At 49.3% G+C, this 20,487-nt stretch overlaps 1 protein-coding gene across 1 annotated transcript in view; it reads right to left on the reverse strand.

Annotated features, from left to right (window-relative positions):
• The window catches only part of Spsb4 (splA/ryanodine receptor domain and SOCS box containing 4), a 70,898-nt gene extending 50,805 nt beyond the window's left edge, over positions 1-20,093 (reverse strand). The window contains exon 1 of the mRNA XM_032910676.1: positions 19,325-20,093. The gene's annotated coding sequence lies outside the window, so the exon portion shown is untranslated. The remainder of the gene's footprint in view (positions 1-19,324) is intronic.
• Between the last annotated feature and the right edge of the window lie 394 nt (positions 20,094-20,487).

The raw sequence follows: 20,487 nt of genomic DNA on the forward strand, positions 1-20,487 counted from the left end.
AAAAAAAAAAAAAAAATCTTAAAATGTAACCAGGTTTGGGAAACAAGACACAGAGCAAGTATCCAGCAGGGTCACCCATGTTGCCACCCCAGGAAAATAAATGACAAAGGGCCTGGCCATTCCAAACTGGGGAGCCAGACAGCCCTGTTCCAAATCCCTCGTTACTTTAGGCCTCTCTTGGACTCCACTTTCCTCCTCTGTAAGATGGTCTAAATCAGCTCTCTCCGGTGGTATAAGATAATGATGCTGTAAGATAAAAAGGTGGTGTCAAACTCAGATCGAGGATGCTGGAGGCAGGTGTCCTCTTGGCTTCGTTCTCTGGGCATCCCACACGGAATTATTTCCCTCGGCTGCACCAGTGCTTTTCCTGGGTATACAGACATCACTGAAAACATTTATCCCAGTGAGCATCCCTTAATGCAGGATGACGGTTTTCCAGGAGGGGGAGGAACTGGCCCCAGGAAGGTCAGCCAGACTCCAGGGAGCATGGGTGTGTAGATGGCCCTCAGTAGGGGGAAAGAGGTTGAGCTTGCCCCGTTTGACACCCACTGCTGGCAGAGGACAGGTGTGTGCCTTCCTCTTCCTTAGTCCGAGAGAGAGCTGCTTGGCTCAGAACAACTTCCCCAAGACAAATGAGACAGGATGCTGTCCTACCAATCCACGACTTCCTATTAGCTAATCTTGTCAACTTAAGAAGCGCCTATGAGACCAATATGGCTCACCTCTAAGTATATCTGCTAGGACAGAGAGGGAGAAACCTCCCACTGTAGGCATGTTTTCTTTCCCCAAGACCCCCTGGCCACCATCGCCATGATGTGGGCTACTATGCTGGGCCACGCTCTCTTTGTTGTGATGACCAGAAATCTCTGCAATTGCGAGGAAAATAAATCCTTTTTTCTTCAGGTCATTTTTGTCAGGCATTTTGTCACGGCACAAAAGGTCCAAACAAACACAGGAACTGATACTGGGGATGCAGTTGGTGCCATGACTATACATGATATAGTATAGAAGGTCACAGAACCGATTTGGAGGGAGAAGTCAGAAAAGCTCGGAAAAGCCAGCTAGAGAAAATCTAGAACGCTGTAAGCACAGCTTAATGGGTGATTCTGAGACGACCACAGGAGACTAGGATTCTCATAGGAATGCCAACCAACAGTCAGTCCAGGCAGAAGCAATGTCTCATGGGAACCAGCCAAGGCCACTTGTGTTAACTTCTGGAAAAGAAGGTGTACACATTTGTCTGTGTCCGAGACCTCACAGAAGCTGGATTTAAAGTTAAAAAAAGAACTATTTTGAGGGAGGGCTTCTTCGAGCGGCCCAGTGTTCAGGCTGCGGCTGTGTTTGGATCTTTCAGCCATATTTACCGTGAGTTCTAGCGGCAAAATACACAATGGGATGATTCAAACACTTCAAGTTTGTCCATAAAAGAAACTACCAGAGGCTACCTCCTGTAGCCAGGCAGAACCCCCAATGGAAGGATAAGGATCAACCCACCCACAAAACTTTTGACCCAAAATTTGTCCTAAAAGGAATGCAGAGACAAAGATGGAGCAGAGACTGAAGGAACGGCCAACCAATGACCAGCCCGACTTGAGACCCATGCCTAACACTGTCAACCATACCCTGCTGTGCCTACAGACAGAAGCCTCGCATGGCTGTCCTCTGAGAGGCTCCATCCAGCAGCTGACTGAGACAGATGCAGATACTTACAGCCAAACATTGGACGGAGGTCGGGGACCCTTATGGAAGAGTTGGGGAGAAGGACTGAAGGCCGGGAAGGGAGATAGAACCCAACAGGAAGACCAATAGTGTCAACTAACCTGGACGGACCCCTGGAGCTTCCAGAGACTAAGCCACCAACCAGAGAGCATACCTGGGTTGAACCAAGACCCCCAGCACATATGTAACAGAGGACTGCCTTGTCCTGACTCAGTAGGAAAAGATGTTCCTAATCCTGTAGAGACCTGATGTGCCAGGGTTGGAGGATACCGAGGGGGGCACTACCCTCTCAAAGTCAAAGAAAAGGGGTGGGGGGGTAGAGACTCTGTGGGCAGCATTTTGGGATGTTAAATAATTAATGAATTAATTAAAAGATGCTTCTATGGTTAATACTGATCGTCAACTTAGCAAGATCTATAATTGCCTAGGAGATCAACCTCTGTTTATGCTGTAGGGGGCAGTTTCCAGCCTGGCCTACGTAGGAAGACTCACTCTAAAATGTGGGCAGTGCTATTTCATGAGCTGGGCCCTGGGCTGACTGAGGAGAAGATGAGCTAGCTGGGTCACACTCATCCCTCACTCGTCTCTCACAGTGGCTGCAATACGGCCACCTGCCTCACAGTCCTGCCTTTGGCTTTCTCCACCGACTTGAACCAAAGCCTTTCCTTCCTTAAGTTGCATTTGTCAGGGTTGCCACAGCAACGAGAAAAGTAACAAATACAGACATAATAAAAGTAGGGCCTCTAAAGAGATTAGAGCAGTGGTTCCCAACCTTCCTAAGGCTACCGCCTTTTAATACAGCTCCTCATGTGGTGCTGACACCCAACCATAAAATTATTATCACTGCTACTCCATAACTGTAACTTTGCTACCGTTATGAATCATACTGTAAATATCTGATATGCAGGATATCAGATATACGACCTCCTTGAAAGGGTCATTCGACCACCACCCAAGGTGAGAACCGTCAGATTAGAGCCATCACAGAAGGATATCAGCACAATGGAAGAGATGCTTCAAGAGTATCCCGGGTATTGACTCAAGAGTGTGAAGGTTTTCATTTGTTTGAAAGATTCTGCCCCAAGAGGATAACTCCAGGATACCCTGCCTGGATCAGGTACCTAGGAAATATTCCTTGCTTTCAACCATCAAAGCACTCAGGGACCATTTCATCCATGGTCCAAGATGCTCAGCTATTGCTGAAGGAGGTGGCAAATACCAGCATTATCCACTATGCTGGTTTTGCTGGCATGAGGAACACAAGAACTATTGGATCACGAAGACTTAAACCTAGATTACAAAGGAAGGCCTAGGTGGCCAGACAGCCTGTGACAGATGTGGTTTCCCTGCAGGCAAGGGAATCCCAGGAGAAGCCAAGTGATTCCTCCCAACGGGTGATGCATGAAACTGGGAAGGTGAAGTCAAGGACGACAGGAAGGCGAGATGCCTACAACAGAGAGGCCAGGTGATCTGCAGGCTACAGGACAGAGGACCAAGGATGCTGGGGCCTTTCAGAGCCGACGCCTTGTGCCCCATGTTTGCCCTAAGAGGTTTCAGTCTTGATTTGGTTCCATTCTTTCTACTCCCCCCACGCCGTCTGTTGAAATGGGGGATGTTTAGTCTCATCTTATCTTCGAAGTATGTGACTTGTTTTTGATTTTGCCGAATGTGCGAATGGAGAATAATTATTCAGAGAATAATTTGGATTTAAACAGTGAAGCCACTGCTGGGACTTTGGGGATACACAAGATGGACTCTACACATTTTAAGACATTACAAGAGAGAGCTGAACCTTTTGGGCACCAGAGGTGAAATGTTGTGGCTTGCCATATTATTGGTAAGAGGTGAAGTTTTGATAGTTAATTTCTCCCTCGAGTCCGTGTGCAGGTACAGGTGCGTCTATGTGTGTAAGTAAGCCAGAGGTCAACCTGGACTATGCTCCTCAGATGCCGTCTGCCTTTTTCGTTTTAATAAGGGTCTCTCACTGACCTGGAACTCACTGATTAGGCTAAGCTAGCTGACCAGCAAAACCCCAGGCATCCATCATCTATTTTCACCTTCCCAGGGCGGGCATTAGAAGTGCAAACCATGGCTTTTTCCAACAAGCCCAGGTCCTTGTTTGCACTGCAAACACTACCTGAACCATCTCCCCAGCCCCATGATAATCTTGAGTGCCCATTTAATTGGATTGAGGGAAGCCAGGGAGATAGTCAGGTGCATATCCGGTGCTACTGCAGGCATTCTCCACGTGCCTCTGGCCCCCAGAGATCAGATCTGATTGGCCCTCCTCGGCACATCCTCTCTGCCACCAGGAACTGAAACTCCGACACTGTGAGCAAAAACAAATCCTTCTCTCCTTGGGTTGTTTTCTCAGGTGTTTTGTCAGACAGGAAAGTCTAGCAATACGCCACCCTGACAGGAGTACACCCCAACCAAAGTCTAAAAGGCAAGGAAGGACCCCCGCTGACACACAGCATGGACACATTCTTCTTTGCCCTCCAGTCCTCAACTCCCCTGTTCTCCACTTTCTGTTGTCAAGACTGTTTCAGCTGGAAAGTTCTGGATGATGTTTGATCTGAGAGAATATTAGATCACAAAAAAACAACAAAAAAAAAAACCAAAAAAACAAACAAACAAAAAAACAAAACAAAAAACCCACACTAGACAGTTTAAAAGTGGCAGAATAAAGTTTTTACTTGAAAATCACCCAAAAATCAAGGAGAAAGAGAACTAGAAATGCAAACGCCCTCTTCAGCAAAACCCGACACATTTGTAACCCAAACCACAGCTTATGGGGGAAGGCTGCCAAACACAGCCAGAGGCAGCCCAGAGCAGCAAAGATCAAAGCCAGTCCAAAAAACACCTCCAGAAGGCACCTCACAGGTCAGGGCTTGGGGAAAGCCTGCAGAGCAGGCCAGCAGCTGGGATTCCTGAAGGAAGAATCCAATGGTCTAATCAAGGGCATTGGGAAGAGAATATGTAGCCTGGAGTCAGGACCTGCCTTTGGCTTCTCAGGGAATGCGAAAGGAGGGTGATAGGAAAGCAAAACCGGCCTTCACAGGCAGCCGAGTGTCCAGGAGGCTAGGAAGGAGGAAAGCATGCAGCCGAGAGAAGCCTACAGCCACAGCTCTCTGTTGACTGAAAAGAAGCAACTGCTAAAAGAAATCATGGCCCGAGTCCCCGGAAACTCGTTCCCGTGAGCCACAGAGCGACCCTGTGCTCCTTGCGTAATTTCCAGCACCCCTTGCACGTACTGTCTGCAAAATCCTGATCTGAGACTACGCACCTCCATCAGAAGGAACCATTACTGGCTGGAGTTAAGGTGCTGCTGCTGCAAGGCTGAGGGGGCAGCTCAGCTAGTCAGGTGCTGCTCGGCCAAGTCTGCAGACCTGAGTTTGATCCCAAGATGCAGGAGGTGGAAGGAAGGAACCAATTCCCAAGTTGTTCTCCGACCTCTACACGCGCACCACACCCCTCCCACACCCCGCACTCACCCTCCCCCCCCCGCACCCCACAAACACAAAGTAAGTAAATGCCATTTTTAAAAGTTTAAGATGCTATCAGAGAAACAAAGGAGAAAGAAGAAGGAAAAGGGCAAATCAAGAAAAGCTGCCGTTTAAAACAGCTGCCGTGAGGCAGATAGAAACCGCGATGGAATGGGCAAACCGTCTTCGCAGTTACTCATTTTAGAAGGCAGACAGTCTAAACAAAAGATTAAATTCATTCTACAGAGTTATTCTAAAGATAACTTCCACAGCTAACAATAAAACACAAACCTTCCAAACTGTCAGAAGGAAGGCAGAACAAAGTAAAACAGACCCGGTCCCCGAGGGCTTTGTTTTGAGAAGCGATTGGAGCAAGGAGACGTTAAGACCTAAGACAGGATAGTAAAACAGAGACCGAAGTAGTAGCCATAACAATGTACTAAGCAAAGACTAAAAACCAGGAACAAGACAAAATCCCCAACCACACGAGGGCCAGCCCAAAGCAAAGTGAGCCAGCGCCGGGGAACAATGAAGGATGACACATAGCCAAAGCTGTGCGCAAATTCACACCTAAGAACCTTAGCGTGCGGCGAGCAAAGCGGATTTCAAGGCCGAAATCTCGAATGAAGCGAAGGAGAGTACTTGGCAGTAATAAAAACCGTGATCCACGGCTGAAGATCAAACGCGTCGATGGAGCCCATAATTCAGGGCGAAAGCTGGAGGGGCTGCGGGACAGGTGATTGTAAGTCTCAACTCCTGCTCACGCCGGGATCAGCTAACCGAGTAGAACGCAGAGGATGAATAGGCAAGGTGCACGCAATGAATATGCTAGATTCAACCGGTGTGCGTACCGGGGCCTGCGCCTCAGCGGCAAAACGCTGTTGTTCTTTCTGGCGTTCACGGAACCATCAAGAACCTTCCCTGAATATTAGGCTACAAGTAAAGACGCAGAGTGAATATAACACAGGACCTGGTAATGGGGGAGGAGGGGACAAATCGCTAAAACAGACATCACGAAATCTGATCACTGAGCAGTCTTTACATTTTCTTTAAACAATTCGGATTTTAAATGTCCGCAGACAGATACCTGATATCGAGAAAGTAACAAAAGTCCACGTATTAAATCTGCTGGCTGAGAGGAAACCATAGATAATGTGCTCACATTGACAATATTTCTAAACATTTAGAAATATTTATTTTGGGGTGAGGGGCGTGCACACCAAGGTGCACATGTAGAGATCAGAGGGCAACTTAAGGGGATCAATTCTCTCCTTGTACCACATGGACCCCGGGATTGAACTCGGGTCATCAGGCGTGGTGGCAATGTACCTCTACATCCTGGACATCTCACTGGACCCCACATTGATCAACTTCTTAAAATGAAAATTCATAAACTAAGCACAATTAGGGAGAAAAATAGCATAAATAAAAGAAAAATCCAAGCACTGGTTCTTTTTTGTGAAGAGGGTGACTAGCTGTCACAAAATTAGAAGTAAGGCAGTAACACATAACTAACCCAACTTAATCATGCCACACTTTCTAGCAACCATTACGACCTATTACACACGCGTACCACAGTGGCCTCGATATACACAGTGAAGTGGCACTTTCTCTGTGGTTCCCTCTTCCCTAGACACAGAAGCACATTCTAATCATAAGGATAACAGAGCAAAGGCCAGTTGGGAGGTTGGAGGCCCAGAAATACCCAACAGCACTCCCTCCAACTGTCAAGGTCACTAACAACAAGAAAGGGTCAAGAGACTGTGACAGTTCAAAGGAACCCAAGGAGGCATAAGGACCACAGAGAACATGGGTTCCCTGGCTGAGACACTGGAACAAAAAAGGGACTGTAGGCAAAAACAGTTGAACAATAATGTAGCAACATCGAATGGTTAATTGTCACAAATATTTAATATTAGTGTAAGAGTTAACTGTAGGGGAGGGATATGAATGTGGGGCCAATACATGAGACTTCTCTATGTTCCTCTCCCCCACCCTCCCGCTTTCTCCTTTACACACACACACACACACACACACACACACACACACACACACACACAAATGTTCATGACACAAACTGACCTGAAACCAGAAGCAGGTCTGAGACCAGAAGGGATGAGTGAGAGGTGGGGGTGGGGGTGGGGGGGGAGTGGAGGAGGGTAAGGAGGGAAGAAACTAGGGAACTAGGAGAAACATACAAAGATACATATGTATGAAGATGTTTATGAAACATACTATTCTGAATTCTAACTAAAAATAAACAAATAGAAAGAAATGTCTCTGTGAAAGACCTGGTGGAGAAGAAACAACTTGTAACTGCAGTGGAATACTCCTTTTTTTTTTCTTTTGTTTTCTTTTCTTTTTGTCTTTCAGATCAGTAAAGATCCAAAAGTTGAGTGTTTTGGTTTTTTTTTTTTTTTTCCAGAAGGTATAGAAAAGCTGCCAGCCTTGAACATCATGAAACTGAATGTAAGTGAATGCATTCTGATTAACTCAGTAAATTAACTCCATCTTTCAAAATGAGAAATGTACTTAATCTAGCAATTCCACTTTCCCCATTTACTTACCTGCATTTTCAGTTGTACACAACATTTTACATACTGTGCACACTCGGCCTTGTTTCAACAGTAAAATGTTGAGGGAAGGCAAATAGGAGACTGATTATAGTGATGATCAACTTTTGTGCTGTGGTTTGAATGTGAACCGTCCCCCATAGATTCCCCCGTAGGTCATGTGTGTGAATGCTTGGTCCCCAGGTGGTAGCACTGTTTGGGAAGGCTGTGGAATCTTTAGGAGGAAGAACCCTTTGGAGGAAATGGGGTGGGTCTTGAGGTTTTACAGTCTGGTTCCTCTTCCTAGTCACTCTCCTTCCTGACTGCAGATGCAGTGTGACCTGCTGGCTTCCTGTTCCGGCCGGAGTGATGGAGTGTATCCTTTTGGACTCTGAGCCAAATTGAACTTTGGCTGAATTGAAAAGTAACAAACTAACTTGTTTAACAGAGGTAACATTTGGGTTCTGGAACCATCACTACCAACCAGTCTTACCCAGGTCTACAGTGAAAATCAGCAATAATGGGGCAGAAAGATACTTTTTAAATGTGTAATTTGGCAAGAAAGTAAATGAGTATGCTGGTTTGAATGAGAATGGCTCCCACAGGCCCATATATGGGAATGCTTTGCCTCCCAGTTGGTGGAACTCTTTAGGAAGGATTAGGAGGTGTGGCCTTGTTAGAGGAGGTGTGTCACTGGGGGAGGGATTTAAGGTTTCAAAGGCCCATGCCATTCCCAGTCTCCCTTACCCTCTGCCTGCTGCATATAGATCAGATGTAAGCTTTCATCTACTACTCCAGTGCCATGCCTGCCTGCCTGCCCGCCTGCTTGTTGCTATGTTCCCTGACATAGTTAGCATGGGCTCTAACCTAAAACCATGAACCTGTAGGTTGATGTTATTATGCAGGTGAGGGCTGGCACAAATTAAATTAAGGCCATGATTGGACAATAAAAGGATAAGGTGGGGACAAAGTTTTTGTAGGCGGGGAGAGAAGGAGAAGGAGGGAGAATCAAAAATGGAGACTGAGGATGACCCAGACCCGGGTGGTCCTGAATTGTCAAGGTAGATGGGATGGATTTCTGTAGACAAATCTATCTTATCTAGGTGGGCGGTTTATATCCTTATCAAATGATTGTAAGTTTATTGTGTGGATGTATTGTACATGGCGTATTTGACATATAAATCTGATTGTTGGGTTACAGTTTGTCGAGTCTTGATATTTCTGGGTAGCTGGAACCAGAGTTCCCCGCTGGCCAGAGCTGGCCAGGGTGGCTAGCAATGGGAGCGGAGAGATTGCTGGGGCCAGAAGATAGCGAGGCTAACATGGCATGGTGCCTCACTGAAGCCAGCCACTGCTGAGATAAATGAAGGTTAGTCCTATATGGTCCTACGGTGCCAGAACTAATGCTAGTGAGTGACTGCCCAGTTCTGAGAGTACCAGGGGCCCAGTGTGAGTGTTGATGAGCGGGAACGGTCATACCCTTTTTCAATAAACTGCAACACGAACCCCCACATTAAATACTTTCTTTTATAGGTTGCTTCGGTCATGGTGTTTGGTCATTGCAATAGAAAAGAAACTAAGACAATGTAAGTTTAAAGTTGCAGACCAGGAAGATACAGAAGAAGAGTCTCTAATTGTTTATGACTCCCCAATAGAGAGAAATCTCCTGCTCTATACTAGGACAATAGAAAAGGTCCATGCAGACAAGACACCACTCATCAAACACCCCGACTTTAATTGAAAGGAGAGAACCTGAACCAAGAAAGCATGTAAAGTGATTGATCCAAACAACTTCTTAGAAAAGAAATTTCAGAACTAACAACAAAACATTACAGAGACACTGCAGCTGTGACCAAGGTAAGCAGGCGTGGAAGTATTGGTACTAGTTTTATAGACATTAAAGATGATAGAGGCTTCCTCCATCATTCTAGAGAGCAAATGAAACCAGGCAATGCATGGCAACGTCAGAGTTCCCACAAAGAGGCCCTGAGAGGAGGCCATTGCTATGAAGATTTGAAGGTGAAAATCTATGCTGCAATGGAGAAATTAGGATGCTAGACATGTCAAAACTATAGGACATGTACTGAGGAAAGCTATATGTATAGACTAGAAATAGCCTAAGACAGAGGCTATATGTCTTGAAGGTGGAAGATCTGGAGGGCTGGGCTACCTAAGCTCTTTGGAGCCCAGATGATTTTATCACGAGTCCCAGGTGCTGAATATGGAGCTCCAGGATCTGATGCATTCCTGCTCTTTCCTTGATATGTCTCTCTGTTGTCTCTGCTTCCTGCCCCTGCTGGTACATAGTAACCAGTCCCTTTCCACTCTTGCAGCCTATTCTTTCCCACCACCATATACTATGTCCTCTTGAACTATAAACTCACATAAACTCTACGTTTCTTCTTGTCAAGTATTCTATTGGAGAACTGAAAAGAAAATGTACCCAATATACATTTTACAGAAAACTATGAAGAAGCGAATGTACCAATAATGGAAGACTCAAGAGGCTGACTGAATCTAACAAACAAGGAGCAGAGTGGCCTGTGTGTTACGCTGCTATTACTGTGGAGGGAAGAGTTCAAGGAGGGAGGGTGGGATAAAGGCTGTGACCCCAAAGTAGCAAAAGTTAATGTCCTAGTACAGTTTTAGAAGATGGCTTGGTTCTGTCCTCCTGCTCTTCCTATTGATCTCACCCAGCCCTTGAGCCTCAATCATGTTGGAAAAGATACACAGATGTTTGTGTGTGAAGCACAGCACCTGGATAGAGGAAACAATTGCTGAACCGGATATGGGTTCAGGACACACCTGTGAGTCTATATAGACTGCCCAAGGGTGTAAGCTGGGAGGCAGGAGAGCTGCAACCCGGCATTTTTGCTGATCATGAGAAGATACCTTATGCTCCTGTCATATCTAGGAAACAGAAGTGGGGAGGGTGCTGTCCTCAAGGATGGCAGAGCTGGTCCTGTCCTAAACTCAAAGGCTCTTCCGATTCTGGTCTCTCTAGCTTCTCCATCACTAACTTCAAATATCAGCATTAAGAGAGCCATTCTAGACCCAGCCACCATGGCAGACAGAGGCCACTACAGCTGTGTCCAAGGCCTTTTCTCAAGCTGGCAACAATGCCTAGGAGGTACTAGATTCCAGGCATGAAAGACAGATTAAGTGGGTCACAAAAGCTTGCTGCATGACCCCAGAGAGCCACTGAAACCAGGCAATGAGTAGCCGGATCAGAGTCCCCACAATGAGACCCTGAGAAGCCACTGAATGAAGCCAGGAAGGTAAAGCCTATGAATGCAGCAAAAGACCCAGGATGCTCAAGATGCCAGTCAACCTGCCAGCTCTCCCCCAGGCACTGTGAGGCAGACTGCATGTTCCTTCATTCAAGACACAGCTTCAGAGACACTGCATAATGTGATCCAGTCGCACAACTCGCTAAATAGCAGACTGAGGGTGGCTGGATGGGCAACCCTGAACTCTCACATCTCCCTCCATAGTGTTTAGAACAGGTCCCTCCAGGGCATTGTCACCACTCTGCACAGCAATCCTTCCCCACACTACCTACTTTATCCATTTACACAGCAGGGCAACTTTGCAGGAGCTGTGGTTTGGGGATTGCCTGGGGCAGATCCTGACCAGCTCTTGGTTGTCTCATGCTGGGTCATCCTGACAGTCTCCCTCCCAGTCTTTATCCCTGTAAGAGGCAGGAAGGGCTCCTGAAGGGCGTTCAGGATGTTTGGCATGTGACAAGGTGGGCATATAAATACCCTGTCCCTTCACTGCTCCAGTGCAGGGTCTGAATGTGCCTTACTGCTGAGACACTAAAGAAAACCAGCATCGGTACTACATCACACAAGCCAGGGGGAGAGGTTGGTCTGCTGGGCCCTGGGTGAGGACTTAGTTCCCGAGACTCAGCACTAAGGTGCTGTCGATTACCTCCTTGCCTTTCCTGCCTTCACAATAGGTGGAGTGGTTATCAGTAGCATCCTCATTGGGCATCCAGGGAAGGACATCCCTTTGAGGTAGGTGTATCTTCTGCCATTACTGTAGCACAGAGTGAATATCTGTGCTGAAAGTCTAGAGCTCACCGTGTGGGGGTGTTTGGAGGCAGGGTGCCTGGGTGGTGACTTCTTCCACCTCTTTCAGGAAACCTGCCCTGGTCCCCTGAATCTCTAGAGGCCTACTCCCAACTTCAGTGCACCCCAGAGTAGTCAGGAGGGACATCTTTCTGGACCTGATCACAAGCTCTTTGCTGAGGCCACCTACCCCAAAAACTCTACACTTCCGTGTGCCGCCCCAGAAAGTACTTCCTGTCTTCAGGAATGCCCACAGGGACTGCACACAAGGCAAGCATACAGGTAGGCTGTAGAAAGGAGGCACCCAGCTCAGGGAGGCTCTCAGCGGGCTCTTTCAGAGAAAGGAAAGAACCAGAACTTTTGTGAGGCAGGGAGAACACAGAGCACTGCACATGCCATACTCCCAGCTGCTGGCCGTTGACTAACTTGCTGGTCTCTTCCACTCAGGCTGCTCTGCACCACCTCTGCCTCATTTATTCATTCAACAAACACTTAGGAAATGCCCGTTGTGTGCCAACCAAAACACGTAGGTGAGAGCTAAGGACACAGCAATGACACTACCAGCCTTAGTCCCTACCCCCTCCCTCCCTCTAACTAAGCCACATTTCTTCTCTTATTTCTACTGCAGCGTGAGGCACATGGCCAGGCACACAAGGACGCACAATGGAATCTAACTTCCAGATGGGAATAAACCCAAAAAGCAGCAGTCACACATCAAGGAGTTCCAAATCCACTTCCCAAACCAAACTGGATGTTCACGCCATGCTCCGATGGGGATGCTAAATGACATTATCCTGAAGCACCCACTTTGTTCTGAGGCTTCAATCACCACCGAACAGGAGGGCAGAAACTCCAGTGGTTGGTGGCCCTTCCTGGGACTACTCAGCAGGGTAAGGAGGCAGCAAAAAACAGTCTCACTGCAGTTTAAAAAGCCCCAGAGCTTTCTTTGCACATTTGAACACACAGTCCACAGTCAGGCAGTCTCAGAGGTCTGGCTGGCTGGGCTCAACAGGGGAGGGGAGGGTCTGTCTGCCACGGGCCTGATGTCTGTAGACATTTGGTGATGGCTGAGTGACGTGCCTTCCCTTCAGTGTGGCCTCAGGGTTTAGCCTTGCTGGGCTCAGGGACCAGGGCAAGTTTCCTACCTTTTTTTTAACTATCGGTAATGATGTCCCCACTGGGAATCCACAGCTACAGGAAAAGTATGAAATCCAATTACTCCCCTCTAGGGAAGTGCACCGCAGAGAGGTCAGAACTGGCGATAGCTGTGAATGATGACAAGGACTGCAAAAGGCAAGGGGTTTGACACCAGCGAATTTCCTTTAGGGGATGGGAAGGTCCTTTTATAAGAACACAAACCTGGCCAGACCATGCTCTCCGCTTGCACCCACCTAAGGATTTGTTTGTTTGGGTTTTGTTGTTGTTGTTTCGGTTTTTGGTTTTCCTTTTTTAAAAAAAGATTTTATTTATTTAATATATTCATACACTGTAGCTGTCTTCAGACACACCAGGAGAGGGCATCAGGTCTCATGACCGATGGTTGTGAGCCACCAGGTGGTTGCTGGGATTTGAACTCAGGACCTCTGGAAGAGCAGTCAGTGTTCTTAACCACTGAGCCATCTCTTTCCAGCCCTTGGTTTTTCAAAACATGGTGTTTTGGTATAAACCTGGCTGTCCTGAAAATCACTCCATAGACCAAGGTGGCTTCGAACTCAGAGATCTGCTTGCCTCTGCCTTCCAAGTGCTGGTATCAAATGCGTGTGCCAGGTTCACTTCTAATCCTCCCAGGATGTTCAACAATGCTTCCTCAGGCCACTACCCTCAGTGAACCTCCTCTCTGTCTCCCCAGTGGGCTGCCACTGGCTGCCCTCCCACTCCTGTCCCTGCACACCTTACCGCATGTGCTATCTGTGTAATTCCACTTGGCTTGGACATCAAACACCTCCCCTGCCTGGCTCCAAAGTCTCAGAGGCCTGTGCTTGTCCTCCCCACAGCACCTATCATGAAGAGCCAGACTGGGGACTCCTGCAGAACAGGAGCTGAGCTTCCCTGGTTGAGTTCCCAGGACCTCATCCCTAGGGTCTGATAGAGAGACAATGGTGGGTGAAGGTCTTGGGAACTGCAGTATGAATTCATGAGTAAAGTCCCATGCTATCTCTGGTTCTTCCAGATGCCACCTCAGGGTGAATGAGACCTGACTGCCTGGTCTGGAAGCCGATGGATCATTTGGAAGCTTTTCTTGCTAAGAACACTAAATCGGATGGGTATTTCATTAAAAGATGATCACTCAGAATGAACCAACCAACAGCGAATAAACTATAGAACCTCCAGGGTTTTAATCATAGATGTCCATTAGATTTTTCCCATAATGCCCACAGAGAGCTCAGGCTACAACTGGCTAGGTCGGCCTTTCTCGCCCAGCACTCATAAAAGCAGCCATCTGTCCAGCCCAGATGGGGCCCACTCCTGCCTCCTGCCGGTCCCATCTTCCTAGAGCTCAATCAATGAGGCTTCCCCGGCCTCGCCTCCTCCTGGGGTTTCCATGGGAATCCTCCTCCCACACAGAGTCCAAGGCTCCTGGGATAAAAGCTCAGCTGTCAGCCAGCAAGAACAGGAGCTGGGAGGGAGGAGGCTTGCTGGGTGGTAACCAGGCCTGTACGCTCTCCAAGGTCATTTGAAAGAGACATAGCAGAGATCCAGTGGGGCAAGGAGCAGTCCTGGTCAAGGTGTGGTTGCCCCAGGTGCCTGTGGCTTGTTTCTTTGTAGGACAGCTGTCCTCTGTGAGGCCCAGCATTGGTTCAAGCTGAGGCAAAAAAGTATGGCAAAACAATCTGAGGAGGGTACTGCCAGTGAGACCCTCTAAGAAAATGTCTACTAAAAGAACCCACTAGTCTACATATTCAATCTGTCCTTTACCTCCCAAGATAAGTGTAACTCCCTGGATGTAAAGGCTTGTTTGAAAACAGGTTTCCTGGAAGAAAAGCACCATGGTTAATCCAGAGGACTGTAATGAAGACTCATGAACACCTCTGGTAAACTTGAGGCATCTTTGTGGGTGTGTGTTGAATACTAGACTTGGAAAGAGAGAAGAGAAGAAAAGAAGATGCAGGCAGAGTGGGGAGGGGGTCCCACATTCGAGGAAAAGTGTTTTCATCCTGAGGGCTCAATCACTCCCTCATTTACAGACCGTGGCTCACAGTGGGATGTCTTTAGAGGCCAGCGAACTGGGCCAAGCTCACTCATGTCTGGAAAAGGCAGAGATTGCGCCTCACCATCAACTCAGTTCACCGTTTCACAGCCCAGATAGACGCTGCGGGCGCCGCTCTGCACTCGGGAAGTGGAGTGTCTACACCAACTTTCCTGCCGGCACTACAAGTACAGCACCACAAGGCAGCTCTGCCTGGGCTCTGCCTCTTCCTCTCTCTCTGTGTGTGTATCCTTTCTTAAAATTTGCCCTTCCAGCACTCTAAGGACGTCTCCAGTCCGGCCTGCCCTCCCTCAAGTAGCCTCTGGTCACTCTAGATGCTCCTTAAATGACTTTGTAGTGTTTCCTTTCCATCCTGAGCTTCCTCCTGAGCTCTTGTCTACCTTCTCAGTGCTGCACATTGGCACATCCGGGGTCCACTAGAACTTGAGAATCGTGTGTCTTGGGGCTGGGCTCTGCTTCTTCCATTGCCCATAACCCAGGTTCCCATCTATGGCTCCGACCCAATAACTTTTTTACTTCCTCTCGGTTTACACCTTAGCACGGTGGTTCTCAACCTGTGCGTCATGACCTCTTTGGTGAGGGTCTCATATCAACAATCCTTCCTATCAGATATCATTATGATTCATAACAGTCGAAAAATTACAGTAATGAGGTAGCAACTCAAATAACTGTATGGTTGGAAGTCACCACAATACGAGGAGCTGTATTTAAGATCCTAAAGCAGAATTAGGAAGGTTGAGAACCACTACCTGACAGGATTACTGAAGCAGGCTCCGAGTGAGGGCCTGTGATTCTCTAACCCACCCCGCCTTGCCGCCGAAAGGCTAAACCCCAGCAAGCCACCTGTCACCTGCTCATTCAAGCATGCACCCTTTGAGCTGACACCCAAGGGTGTCACAGTCAACCTCTCCTTGTAGCCTTTCTCCAACCAGGATGCCAAACTCTCAGGTCAGCGTACCCGCTTCCTACCACAAGCATCTGGAACCTGCTCACCTTCACTGCCTACATTCCCTCACTCCTGTGCCCACCACGGCATCCTCCTCCATCTCTCTGCCCCAAGATGTTATCCTAAACGTCTAGTCCCGCCGACACCCCCTGCATCATGTGCTATTCCTAGAAGGCGAGCCAGTGCCCAGCTAATTGCCCCCATCTTCTAAGCCATGTACACACTACCTGTCTGCAGCAAGGTATTTGCCAGAACCAGGTACTCCAATCCTAACACTTGAGAAGAGGGCCTGGAGGATTCAGAGTTTAGGGCCAGCCTGGGCTACACTGTGAGTTCTAGTTCAGCATGGGCTGCAAGGTGAGAGCCATCTCAAAAAAAAAAAAAAAATGCTTGTTGGACTGAATAATTTGTGTTTTTACCATCAAGTGTTTTTTCCCCCCCACAACTGAAGTACACATTTGAAGCATGGATTAAGTTCCAAATTCAACGTGTGAAGCAAGAATCCCGAGCAATCAACACTCCACAAAGTTTACGACGGCTCAGCTGGGGTCTTTCCCAAAGGATGGGCCACACTGCTGCGTTCTGCAGCTTCCGAGCAGATCCCTGGGTCTGTCTAAGCAGCGGCAGGAAAGAAAGCCAGCCCCTCACGGAGGGGCCATGTTTTATTTAAATGCACTGCTAGATTTTTAATTTTTTCTTATTGATCTTTTTGCCAAGTATGAGTGATCGTGTTCACACAAGTTAAGTGCACACATAAGTACTTAAAAAAAAAAATGATTACCAGGAAAGACTTCTAATGGACCTAGCCAGCTAGGTCCCTCGAACCTCCTGATTTTCCACATCCAGTTTCTTGTTCTATCTAGGGAGCTCCTGGAGATCTTTTGTTACCGTGCCAACAGAGGAGGACCCTCTCAGGAGCACCGATGTGTGGCAGTGAGCCAGCCGGCTTAGCAAAATTAACAAACCGGGGCATGGGGTGCTGCACTAGGCCTTTCCCTCAAAGGGCAAAGACCTGGCCTGGGGCCTGAGCCTAGCCACATCCTGGGACATCCCTGAAGGATGACAAGGCTGCCGTCCTATAACCAACTGGGGGTAGGAGTGGAAATCAGGAAAGGAACAAGCCCTGGAGTGTTGGAGCAAAACCAAGATCTTAGGCCAGGGTTTCAGGGGTGGGGAAGGGAAAAGTGACAGAGAAGAAGATGGTATCAGTGGTAGCCAGGCCTAGAGGGCATACCCTGCCTTTACTCCTATCGGTCTTGAGGAAGTTCTAGCTAGAGAGGAATTTGGTCTATTTACAGTTTTGAGGATAAGCGCTCCTTGCTGGTGAACTGGCTATTACTATTGCTGATCTGATGTCTGAAAAATGGAATCTTACGGCTTCAACACACATTTTTCTTATTGAGTGTGGTAAGGCACTAGGTTTTTGTGTTATCTCTGTTTCACTCTCTCTGTGTGAATTGTCTGTAGTCTTTGTCCTTAGGGGCTCTTCCTTGTCTTGATTCTTTACACAGTTTAGACTGAGGCTAGAGCTCGGGGGTGGAGTGCCTGTCTAGCATGCACAAAGCCCTGGGTTCCACTCCTGGCACACCCTCCCCCCCAATCTGTTCCAAATTGGAAGCTATGAAACCATGGCAGCACCCCCCCCCCCAGATTTACCTGATTTGACTGCTTCTGGCAAGTTTTTTTTCCTTGCAGATTGTATTGCTGTGGCACTGATTCTTTAAAATCGAAGAGAAATGAAAACTGAAGAGATATTTGCATGGCATGGCTGGTGAGTCTATTTTGGTCGCAGCTTGCCAAAAGTGGCTTAAATTCTCTTTACCACCTTTGCTGTGGAAATCTGAAACATGGAATCAGGGCGTGTGCGTGCGTGTGTCTCAAAAACTGCGGCTGCCCGTGTAAAGGATGTCTATACCACACTTGTGACATTTTGCTGTTCTACAAGGAGGGTTTAAACCAATAAACCCTAAACCAATATTGAATGGTTTGGGAGAGCTAGCGGAGGGGAGAGTTTGAAGGATCCTCCATCATCCTGAGTAATAGAAATTTGTAGTTTAAAGACCGAGGTGTCAAAGTGAGGAAACAGACCTGAAGCCTCAGGCGCTAGTCGCTTTCCACAGGGCACAGTGGGAGAGTGAACCTTCCCATAATCCGTGGCATCTCTTCTAGATCTAGACAGACTCTAAACTGTTTGAGACAGATGAATGGAAGGATAAGAGGCGTTCACACCCAAATCGCCGAGTAGGGGGAGGGAGAGGAGCGAGGAGAGGGGGAAGAAGGGGGAGGGGAGGGGAAGCACAGAAGAGCAGCGGACCTTAGAAGAAATGCTCAAGGTCACACCGCGGGACAGTGCTGAACGCCGAATTCGAATCCAAGCCCGGAACTGCAGGACTGAAAGTTCCAGAGAGAGCCACACAAACGTGCCCTCTTCTCTCTTCTTGACTCAGCAGCCCTCGCTTGGCCACCGGGGCGGTGGGAATCACACTTCCTGGGCCTTTCCAGCCAGGGGTTTGGGGTCCCTTGTTTTTCCCGGCTCAACAGAAGTGGACTTATTTGCCGCACTCAGGGCTTTGGCTTCCTTCCTGTTTCCCAGAACCCCTGAGCCACCCATTCTTTCCAAGTTTGTCCCGCAGCCAGGCTGGGGACCGTCCGCGAGCGGCTCCCGGACTGGGCAATCAGTCTTCCCTACTCCAGCGTCGGAGGTGAACCATAACAATCATCACCAGCGCCTGCTGATTGCTCGGCGCTTTACTCCCAACGCTCCAAAAGCCACAGACCAGCAGACCCCCAGAAATTACTGTCCTCGCCACACAGATGAGGCAGCTCTGGGAACCTGGGTGATGTGCTTAGACTCAAAAAGCTAAGATTAACGCTAGTTAGTGCCTAAGTGCTTTCTGAACGCCAGGCGCAGGTCTCCGCACCAACCCAGCAGTTCCCTCCAACACTCTAGTAAAAAGGACTCAATTATCATCCCCATCCTATGGATGAGGAAACCGAGGTTGCGGTGCCTGGCCTAAGGTCACCCCGGAGAGTGACGGATGTACGACCGGAACATAATTGGGTGAGTCTGCGCTCAGTGTGTGTGTGTGTGTGTGTGTGTGTGTGTGTGTGTGTGTGTGTGTGTGTGTTGTCTCCACTACACCGAGAGCAGCGGTTTCAAACCTACAGTACCAGAGGCTGGCCTCAGTGCAACGCCCGAAGCTGGGCGCAAACCAACCAGCTAGGATTGCCACAATCCGCGGAGACATTTCCACCGACCCGGACCATTGAGTCCCCAAGAGCACCGGTGTGACCCGTACCGGCGTGTGATCACCCCTTAGCAGGAGCTGGAGAGCACTTACCATAAAAGAGAAGGCGAGCGCCTGCCTGGGAGGAATCCCCAGCGCTGGCAGGTCCGGGACTCCCGGGAGAGAGGTCTGCTGCCACTGCCGCCCACTCAGGGGCGCCCGAGCGACCCCGCGGATGCTGGCTGCTGCTTCTCAGTCAGCGACGCGTCCTCTCAGTTGTACCCGGCGGCAGCGCCCTCTCTCTCCGCAGGGTGCCCTGGAGTTAGGGACGTTCTTGGAGAAGTTGACGCTCAGGAGAGGCGAGTGGCCGCCGAGGTCCAGTCCCGAGTGGTGAAGTGCCCGACTACGCTGATCTCAGAGGGGCGCGGAAGCCCTTGCCCTGGTGGCCCTAAAGCTTGGCGCCTGACCTGGAGGGCGACAAGTCTCGCGCTCAGGGCACACGGGCCTCACCTCGGCCGCTCGTCCCCGGAGCACCCGGTTTCTTCCCCAAAGCACCGAGCACACGCCTGGAGGGCTGCAGCGGTGGCCAGGGCCCGGGCTGCTGTGCGCTCATTGCCTTCCCCAGGGGCTGGGCGCCTTTGTGCGCGGGGCGCGCCGACCGCCAGGGCCAGCTCTGGATGCTGCAGCCGCCGCCTCCCCCTCCTCCACGGCCGCTCGCTCCCCGCCTTCCCGGCCGGCCCGGAGGCTGCAGCTGAAAGCCGATCCGGCTGAGCTCATCCCTGAAGGCCACTAATCCAATAGCCGCGGAAGGCGCGGCCGCCGGGAACGCCCCTTCCCCCACCATCCCGCGCCCGGGCCGTCCCAGCTCGGGCCGCTCTCGGCTCTGCCACCTTCAGGAGGCCACCAGCTGGCGGGAAAGGGAAGTGGAACCCGCGCCCGCGCCCCTGGGCCGAAGTGGCGCGGACGCCATTCACTCATCTGCCGGCTGGCTGGCCTAGACACTCGCTCACACACGCGCTCATTCATGCGCACGGGTCCTCCCCCATTCATTCAAGCGTGCCTGGAGAGCCATGGTGGGTGTCCCTGGGGGCGGGGATGAAGAGAGCAGACATCACGGTTGCCAGATAGCTTTGGTGCCTGTATTCAAGGCCTGCGGGAAACAGCGACTGGGAAAGAGAATGCTTTAATATAACCCCTTGCCTTAGGCACACACATGTCCGCACTTTATTTCTGAGACCAGACTCCAACTCATCTTTCAGAATCCAATTTCACGCAGC

The sequence above is a fragment of the Rattus rattus genome, chromosome 8, assembly GCF_011064425.1.
Source record: "Rattus rattus isolate New Zealand chromosome 8, Rrattus_CSIRO_v1, whole genome shotgun sequence".
In the NCBI taxonomy this organism is placed as follows: Eukaryota; Metazoa; Chordata; class Mammalia; order Rodentia; family Muridae; genus Rattus; species Rattus rattus.